The sequence below is a fragment of the Salvelinus namaycush genome, chromosome 10 (assembly GCF_016432855.1).
Source record: "Salvelinus namaycush isolate Seneca chromosome 10, SaNama_1.0, whole genome shotgun sequence".
Taxonomy (NCBI): Eukaryota; Metazoa; Chordata; class Actinopteri; order Salmoniformes; family Salmonidae; genus Salvelinus; species Salvelinus namaycush.
Window position 1 is genome coordinate 35,433,762 of NC_052316.1, and position 9,862 is coordinate 35,443,623.

The window sequence follows — 9,862 nt, forward strand, 5'->3', positions numbered from 1 at the left end:
AACCTGCTCCACTACAGCCCCGTCGATGAGAATGGGGGCGTGCTCGGTCCTCCTTTACCTGTAGTCCACAATCCTCTCCTTAGTCTTGGTTACGTTGAGGGATAGGTTGTTATTCTGGCACCACCCGGCCAGGTCTCTGACCTCCTCCCTATAGGCTGTCTCGTCATTGTCGGTGATCACGCCTACCACTGTTGTGAATCACTTCCTTTTAGGTGGTTGTAGAGTTTAACAGCTCTTTTCTGGATTTTGATAATTAGCGGGTATCGGCCTAGTTCTGCTCTGCATGCATTATTTGGTGTTTTACGTAGTACCCAGAGTTTACTGTCAGGGCCCAGGTCTGACAGAATCTGTGCAGAAGATCTAGGTGCTGCTGTATGCCCTTCTTGGTTGGTGACAGAAGCACCAGATCATCAGCAAACAGTAGGCATTTGACTTCAGATTCTAGTAGGGTGAGGCCGGGTGCTGCAGACTGTTCTAGTGCCCTCGCCAATTCGTTGATATATATGTTAAAGAGGGTGGGGCTTAAGCAGCATTCCTGTCTCACCCCCCGGCCCTGTGGAAAGAAATGTTTGTGTGTTTTGCCAATTTTAACCACACACTTGTTGTTTGTGTACATCGATTTTATAATGTTGCATGTTTTTCCCCCAACACCACTTTCCATCGATTTTTTATAGCAGACCCTCATGCCAAATTGTGTCAAAGGCTTTTTTATCTCTCACTCTCTCTCTCCATATCCTCTCTCTCTCTCTCACCCTCTTCTCTCTCTCTTTCTCTCTCTCCATCTCCTCTCTCTATGTCTCACCCTCTTCTCTCTCTCTCTCTCTCTCTCTCTCTCTCTCTCTCTCTGTCTCTATCTCCTCTCTCTCTGTCTCACCCTCTTCTCTCTCTCTCTCATCTCCTCTCTCTCTATCTCACCCTTTTCTCTCTCTCTCTCTCTCTCTCTCTCTCTCTCTCTCTCTCTCTCTCTCTCTCTCTCACTCTCTCTCTCTCTCACTCTCTCCATCTCCTCTCTCTCTGTCTCACCCTCTTCTCTCTCTCTCTCTCTCTGTGTCCCCCTCTTCTTTCTCTCTCTCTCCCTTTCTCTCTCTCTCCCTCTTCACTCTCTCTCTCTCCCTCTCTCCACTCTCACTCTCTCTCTCTCCCGTTGCTTTGCTATGTGTGACTGTGTAACCCTCACTGCACGTTGAGGAATATTTGGCCATGAGCCATTCACAAGACACTGTATAGAACACCGTTTACACATGATTATTCTATTTGGGTAGCTAGCTGAGAAATGAAAAACATCATTCTTATGGATGACATTGATATGAACCTCATTTAATCATAATGGGTCCTGTTTTTCCAATATAAGAACTCTTGTCAAATCAACCACCAGTATGACTAAGTCAAAGCCCACTCTAATTTGTGTAACCCCAAAAGCCTCTTGAAAATCAATCAATGCTAAGTATGAATGTTAATCTCTCTCTCTCTCTCTCTTTCTCTTTCTCTTTCTCTTTCTCTCGATCTGTTTGTATTCCCGGTAACACTTCATTTGGATCCTCTACAGATTATCTACAAACTATCAGTAACATTTATCCTAACCCTAAACGTAACCCCAACCCTTACCCTAAACCTGACCATAACCGTAGCAAGCAGTTGCTTATCAACAGATAGTTTGTCAGTTGTGGAAAAAGTACCCAATTATCATACTTGAGTAAAAGTAAAAATACCTTAATAGAATATAATTCAAGTGAAAGTGAAAGTCACCCAGTAAAATACTACTTGAGTAAAATTAAGCAAACCCGACGGCACCATTTTCTTGTTTTGTTTGTTTGCGGATAGCCAGGGGCACTCTAATATTCAGACATCATTTACAAAATGAACCATTTGTGTTTAGTGAGTCCGTCAGATCAGAGACAACAGGGATGACCTTTTGATAAGTGCATGAATTTGACAAATTTCTTGTCCTGCTAGCCATTCAAAATGTAACAAGTACTTTTGGGTGTCAGGAGAAATGTATGGAGTAAAAAGTACATTATTGACTTTAGGAATGTAGTGAAGTAAAAGTAAAAGTTGTAAAAAATATAAATAGTAAAGAAAAGTACAGATACCCCAAATAACTACTTAAGTAGTACTTTAAAGTATTTTTACTAAAGTACTTTCCACCACTGTAGTAGAGCATCTACAGATGGACTATCCAAATACATTGTGACCGTATTCCATTTTGTAAGTGGACATGTGTTACGCTCGTCGTTGAATGAATGAGACCAAAGTGCAGCGTGGAAAGTGTTCATGATAATTCAATACTGAAACACCGACAAAACAACGAAATTTAAACGAACGTAAAGTTCTGGAGGGCTATACGGCAACTGTGCAAAAACAAGATCCCACAAACTAGGGTGGAAAACAGGCTGCCTAAGTATGATTCCCAATCAGAGACAACGATAGACAGCTGCCTCTGATTGGGAACCATACCCGGCCAACAAAGAAATAGAAAACTAGAATGTCCACCCAAATCACACCCTGACCTAACCAAATAGAGAAATAAAAAGGCTCTCTAAGGTCAGGGCGTGACAACATGACACAACTCTACTGTTATATTCTCTTTTCATGCTCTCTCTCTCTCTCTCTCTCTCTCTCTCTCTCTCTCGCTCTCTCTCTCTCAATTCAATTCAATTCAAGGGGCTTTATTGGCATGGGATACATATGTTAACATTGCCAAAGCAATGCTCTGTTTGCATTCCCTTTTGAAAGTGGACATAAATCAATATGACTCAAAGCACTGAGATACAATTCTTTGCTGTTATTTTCTCTTTTCTCCTTTCATGCTCAATGTCATTCCATATCTACCAGAGAACTCTACAGGTATAACCAGTGTCTACAGTTATGATCAGTGCTCAGCTTTCTAAAGAAGACCCAAATTAAAGGCAAACCCTAGACCTGCCAAAGCCATGCTCAAGTTGTTTTCTAAAAACCCCTTGGAAGTGTGGCTGTGTAATTGTGTTACTCTGCTAAACTGAATTCTGTATGCCGGTAAACATCCCTTAGTTGTGAGAGTAGTAGCACTCCACTGATTACTTTTAGTGTGTGGTTTTAAGGCTGAGTGACATAACATATACAGTGCATTTGGAAAGTATTCAGACCCCTTCACTTTTTCCACATTTTGTTACGTAGCCTTATTTAGCCTTATTCTAAAATTGATTAAATTGTTTTTTCCCTCATCAATCTACACACAATACAAATCAAATCAAATCAAAGTTTATTTGTCACGTGCGACAGGTGAAATGCTTACTTACAGGCTCTAACCAATAGTTAGAGCCTGTAATGACAAAACAAAATAGGTTTTTAGACATTTTAGCATTCCTGCTTATAAGCAAAAAACTAAAGCAGGAAGTACCAGTGACTCACTCGATACGGAAGTAGTCAGATGAGGCGGATGTTAAGCTACAGGACTGTTTTGCTAGCACAGACTGGTATGTTCCGTGATTCATCCAATGGCATTGAGGAGTATAGCACATCAGTCACTGGCTTCATTAATAAGTTCATCGACAATGCCATGGAAAGCAGGCAACATCCGCATCGAGCTGCCGCTTTCAAGCAGCGGGACACTAATCCAGACGCTTATAAGAAATCCCGCTATGCCCTCAGATGAACCATAAAAAGGCAAAGGGTCAATACAGGACTAAGATTGAATCCTACTACACTGGCTCTGACGCTCATCGGATGTGGCAGCTGGTGCTCATCGGATGTGGCAGGGCCGTGAGCTGCCCAGTGACGCGAGCCTACCAGACGAGCTAAATGCCTTTTATGCTCGCTTCGAGTCAAGCAACACTGAAGCATGCACGAGAGCACCAGCTGTTCCGGACAACTGTGTGATCACACTCTCCGTAGCCGATGTGAGCAAGACCATTAAACAGGTCAACATTCAAAAGGCCGCGGGGCCAGATGGATTGCCAGGACATGTACTCAGAGCATGCGTGGACCAACTGTCAAGTGTCTTCACTGACATTTTTAACCTCTCCCTGACCAAGTCTGTAATATCCTACATGTTTCAAGCAGACCACCATAGTCCCTGTGCCCAAGAAAGTGAAGGTAACCTGCCTAAATGACTACCGTCCCCTAGCACGTCGGTAGCCATGAAGTGCTTTGAAAGGTTGGTCATGGCTCACATCAACACCATCAACCCAGAAACCCTAGACCCACTCCAATTCGCATACCACTCCAACAGATCCACAGATGACCAATCTCCATCACACTCCACACTGCCCTTTCACACCTGGACAAATAGAACACATATGTGATAATACTGCTCATTGACTACAGCTCAGTGTTCAACACCATAGTGCCCACTAAGCTAATCACTAAGCTAAGGACCCTGGGACTAAACACCTCCCTCTGAAACTGGATCCTGGACTTCCTGACGGGCCACCCCCAGGTGGTAAGGGTAGGTAACAACACATCTGCCACGCTGATCCTCAATAGTGGGGCTAAGTCCACTCCTGTGCGTGCTTAGTCCCCTTCTGTACTCCCTGTTCACCCATGACTGCGTGGGCAAGCACAACTTCAACACCATCGTTAAGTTTGCTGATGACCAACAACGACGAGACAGCACATAGGGAGATCAGAGACCTGGCCGTGTGGTCCCAGGACAACAACCTCTCCCTCAACATGATCAAGACTAAGGAGATGATTGTGGACTGCAGGAAAAGGAGTGCTGAGCGCGCCACAATTCTCATCGACGGAGCTGTAGTGGAGCAGGTCAAGAGTTAAGTTCCTTGGTGTCCACAAACTATCATGGTCCAAACACACCAAGACAGTCGTGAAGAGGGCACGACAAAACCTTTTCCCCCTCAGGAGACTAAAAAGATCTGGTATGTGTCCCCAGATCCTCAAAAAGTTATACAGCTGCACCATCGAGAGCATCCTGACCGGTTGCATCACTGCCTGGTATGACAACTGCTCGGCACCCAACTGTAAGGCGCTAGAAAGGGTAATGCGTACGGCCCAGTACATCACTGGGGCCAAGCTTCCTGCCATCCAGGACCAATATACTAGGCGGTGTCAGAGGAAGGCCCAAAAAATTGTCAAAGACTCCAGTCACCCAAGTCATAGACTGTTCTCTCTGCTACTGCACAGCAAGCGGTACCGGACCGCCAAGTCTAGGTCCAAAACGATCCTTTACAGCGTCTACCCCAAAGCCATAAGACTCCTGAACAATTAATCAAATGGCCACCGGACTATTTACATATACCCCCCAGCTGCTTCGCGCTGTTTATTATCTATGCGTAGTCACTTTACCCCTACCTACATGTCCAAATTACCTCAACTAACCTGTTCCCCTGCACATTGACTCGGTACCGGCACCCCTTGTATATAGCCTCGTTATTGTTATGTTATTGTGTTACTTTTTATTTAATTTTTTACTTTAGTATATTTAGTAAATATTTTCTCAAGTCTATTTCTTGAACTGCATTTTTGGCTAAGGGCTTGTAAATAAGCATTTCACGGTAAGTGACAAATAAAATTTGACTCGTTTTGATTTGACACATGTATTTAGGAACATTCTCCCATTCTTCTCTGCAGATCCTCTCAAGCTCTGTCAGGTTGAATGGGGAGTGTCACTGCACAGCTATTTTCAGGTCTCTCCAGAGAGTCTCATAGCAAAGGGTCTGAATTCTTATGTAAATAAGGTATTTCAGATGTATTTGCACAAATTTCTAAAAACCTGTTTTTGCTTTGTCATTATGGGGTATTTTGTGTAGGTTGATAAGAAGTTTTTTATGTAATCAATTTTAGAATAAAGCTGTAACTTTAATACTTAATACTTTCTGAATGCACTGTACAGTACACAAAATTACCTCAGCCACCCACTAGTCATGCATGGTTACACACAGGGATGTGTTAGTAAATAATAATGGTTGGGTTAACGCTGATTGTCGTTCATGGTGAATAAGGTAATGATCCTTATAGTTTCCATGATAGGTGGGTAAATGCCTGTGCAAAATAAAAAAGGTGCCCTCCACTACACCACTGGTTTAACACAACAGAATGTGACGTCAACATCAGAATGCTTTAAGGTGATAAAATGTGGTCTGACTTTATCTGCACAATCAGTCCATCATAAAACACCCTAAAGGTTGTACATTTTAAGGTTGTCAACTGCAAAGCTGTAGACTTTCAAGTCACTGCAATTGCTGGGGTTTCCCCATTGGGCACAGATGTCAATTCAACGTCTATTCCACATTGGTTCAACATAATTTCATTGAAATTATGTGGAAATAACTGAGTCAACCAGTGTGTGACCAGTGTGTATTTTGCTCTGAACACCGAAGTGCAGGTAAACATAAGCAGACTATGACTGTGGCCCTACATAAAAAATATATGTTTATCTCACAGACATGGCAGGGTATGGAGATTTACGTCATGTCACGTTTTATCCATTACTGTCACTCTCTCTCGCTCACTCACTCTCTTTTCGTCTTTACGTGGATATGTATGTGTCTCTCTCCTGCTCTCTCCCTCTCTCAATCCATATCTTTCTCCCTCTCTCCCCATCCATTTCTTTCTCCATCTCTCTACTTCTCTCTCTTGTCTATCTCCTCTGTGGACAGGAGAAGATAGCCTCCCCCTGCTGTGACCTATAAAATGGATAATGCTCCATCGACTCCTGTGGCAGATTCACCTAGCCATGCCACCAAAGTGTTAGCGTAGAGTAAAGAAGCTTTTTCAAAGTTTTGATAAACTGCCAACTTCCCTCTGACTGGGCTAAACATGATGGAGGATGGAGGTTGACTTGAGTTAGGGGGGAGGGGTAGATGGAGAGAGAGAGGAACGGTGGGTTGTTGATGGGTGCTCTGGATCAAGGCCAGTTTTAGGACGTGTGGTGTGGAAGTGTCTATGTGTCGAGGGTTAAATCTGAGGTTTTGTACATGAAAGTACATGAAAGTACAATCAGGGCTGCCTGATTCTCTTGTCAAGATTTACTTTCATCTAAAGAGTTGATTTTCTTTGGGATGTTTCAGAGAAGCTTGTCTGTTAAGTCTGCAGAGTTTTCTGTCCTACTGTCCATTCTACTATTCCTCACTGTTAGCTCTCCTTTTCAGTAATACAGAGTAATTGTCAGCCTAGGATATCGCTCTGCGCTATTGGCTACACCTGTTAAATACTGAGCTGCCATCAGAAACTAACTTCATAACAACTGTCAGCAGTCAGTCGGAGTTAATGTGTTAGATCTAAGCAAAAACTATAATCTGATAAATTCAAGACCACTCCAACACCTGTTGCAATGCAATACAATACATCCCACTGGGAAAAAATACTGGTTGAATCAACATTGTTTCCACGTTACTTCAACAACAAAAATGAATGTGATTGTAATGCCCGGGGATGTTTCGGAGAAGCTTGTCTGTTAAGTCTGCAGAGTTTTCTGTCCTACTGTCCATTCTACTATTCCTCACTGTTAGCTCTCCTTTTCAGTAATTCAGAGTAATTGTCAGCCTAGGATATCGCTCTGCGCTATTGGCTACACCTGTTAAATACTGAGCTGCCATCAGAAACTAACTTCATAACAACTGTCAGCAGTCAGTCGGAGTTAATGTGTTAGATCTAAGCAAAAACTATAATCTGATAAATTCAAGACCACTCCAACACCTGTTGCAATGCAATACAATACATCCCACTGGGAAAAAATACTGGTTGAATCAACATTGTTTCCACGTTACTTCAACAACAAAAATGAATGTGATTGTAATGCCCGGGGTGTAGTGGAGGAAGAAGTCAGACGCAGGAGACAGAGAGTTCAGAGTAGCGCTACTTCTTTTTTCACCACACCGGTGAAAACGACACCACTCAAAACAAATGCCCCAAAACACAGGGGAACTAAACAGTCCCGAAAATAACTCACGTACACGAACAACCGTGACTTACAGGCGTGTACACGAGTACACATAAAACAATCCCGCACACCCAGCAGGCGGGTCGGCTGGATAATAAAGCCCAACTAATTAACCTAACTAAAAACAGGTGTAACTAATAAACAGACAATGAGGGGGAGGAAAAGATCAGTGGCAGCTAGTAGGCCGGTGACGACGACCGCCGAGCGCCACCCGAACAGGAAGGGGAGCCACCTTCGGTAGAGGTCGTGACAGTGATGACGTTGAATCAACGTGGAAAACTGATTGGAATTTCGTATTTTCTTCATCCAACTTTTAACCTAAGTCCCATGACATGGTGACATTTTTTGTTGATTTCATGTTGAATTCAGGTTAGTTGACAACTCAACCAAATGTAAATCAAAACCAGACGTTGAATTGGACTGCCTAGTGGGATGAAACCTACTGCCAGTATCTGAAACGGACCTATATTCTGGACCACCATCTCCAGCTATGTTATTTTATACAATGACCTTGATCACAGATGTACACACTCCCTCATACACAAACACTCCCACACACACAAACACTTCGACAAACACAAACACTCCCACACACACAAACACTCCGACAAACACAAACACTCCCACACACACAAACACTCCCAACACACTAACACTCCCACCACACTAACACTCCGACAAACACAAACACTCCCTCATACACAAACACTCCCACACACACAAACACTCCCACCACACTAACACTCCCACCACACTAACACTCCGACAAACACAAACACTCCCTCATACACAAACACTCCCACACACACAAACACTCCGATAAACACAAACACTCCCTCATACACAAACACTCCCACCACACTAACACTCCCACACACACAAACAGTCCCTCATACACAAACACTCCCACATACACAAACACTCCCTCATACACAAACACTCCCTCATACACAAACACTCCCACACACACGAACACTCCCACACACACGAGCACTCCCTCATACACAAACACTCCCACATATATAAACACTCCCACATACACAAACACTACCTCAAACACAAACACTCCCACACACACAAACACTCCCTCATACACAAACACTCCCTCATACACAAACACTCCCTCATACACAAACACTCCCACACACACAAACACTCCCTCATACACAAACACTCCCTCATACACAAACACTCCCTCATACACAAACACTCCCTCAAACACAAACACTCCCACACACACAAACACTCCCTCATACACAAACACTCCCACATACATAAACACTCCCACATACACAAACACTCCCTCATACACAAACACTCCCTCATACATAAACACTCCCACATACACAAACACTACCTCAAACACAAACACTCCCACACACACAAACACTCCCTCATACACAAACACTCCCTCATACACAAACACTCCCTCAAACACAAACACTCCCACACACACAAACACTCCCTCATACACAAACACTCCCACACATAGACAGCAAGGGCCAGCTCATTCTTACAACATAATATGCACTTAAAGTATATACCCCCCCCCCCCCCCACACACACACACACACTTTCACAAAAACCTCTTACCATTGTATGTTGGCTGTAGAATTTACATGACTAGAAAGAGAAATTGAATAATTAATGAGCCTTGACTGTACCTTGACTCATGCAGACACTGAAGGGAAAATATTATGGACAGAATGAAACACACACTTCCCTGCATGAGACACACACTAGAGGTCGTCTTTGAGGAACAGAACAAAATTCTCAGAATTCTGCATTTAACTTTTAGCATGAGTACTGCATGTACTTTTTGCAATGACATAAGAGTTCCTTGAAAAGTAACTTCATTGCACAACCTCTTTAAAATATGAAACCATTAGCATTTCTAAAATGTTTTACCCGAATTGTACCTGAAAGTACATTTTCCTTTTGTCGAGTACTTCACTACTGCATGTGAAATGTCAATAGCCCTCTGTCATC

At 43.1% G+C, this 9,862-nt stretch overlaps 1 protein-coding gene across 1 annotated transcript in view; it reads left to right on the top strand.

Moving 5' to 3' along the window:
• slc1a7b (solute carrier family 1 member 7b) overlaps positions 1–9,862 on the top strand; it is a 104,939-nt gene that overhangs the window by 18,811 nt on the left and 76,266 nt on the right. The window lies entirely within an intron of this gene.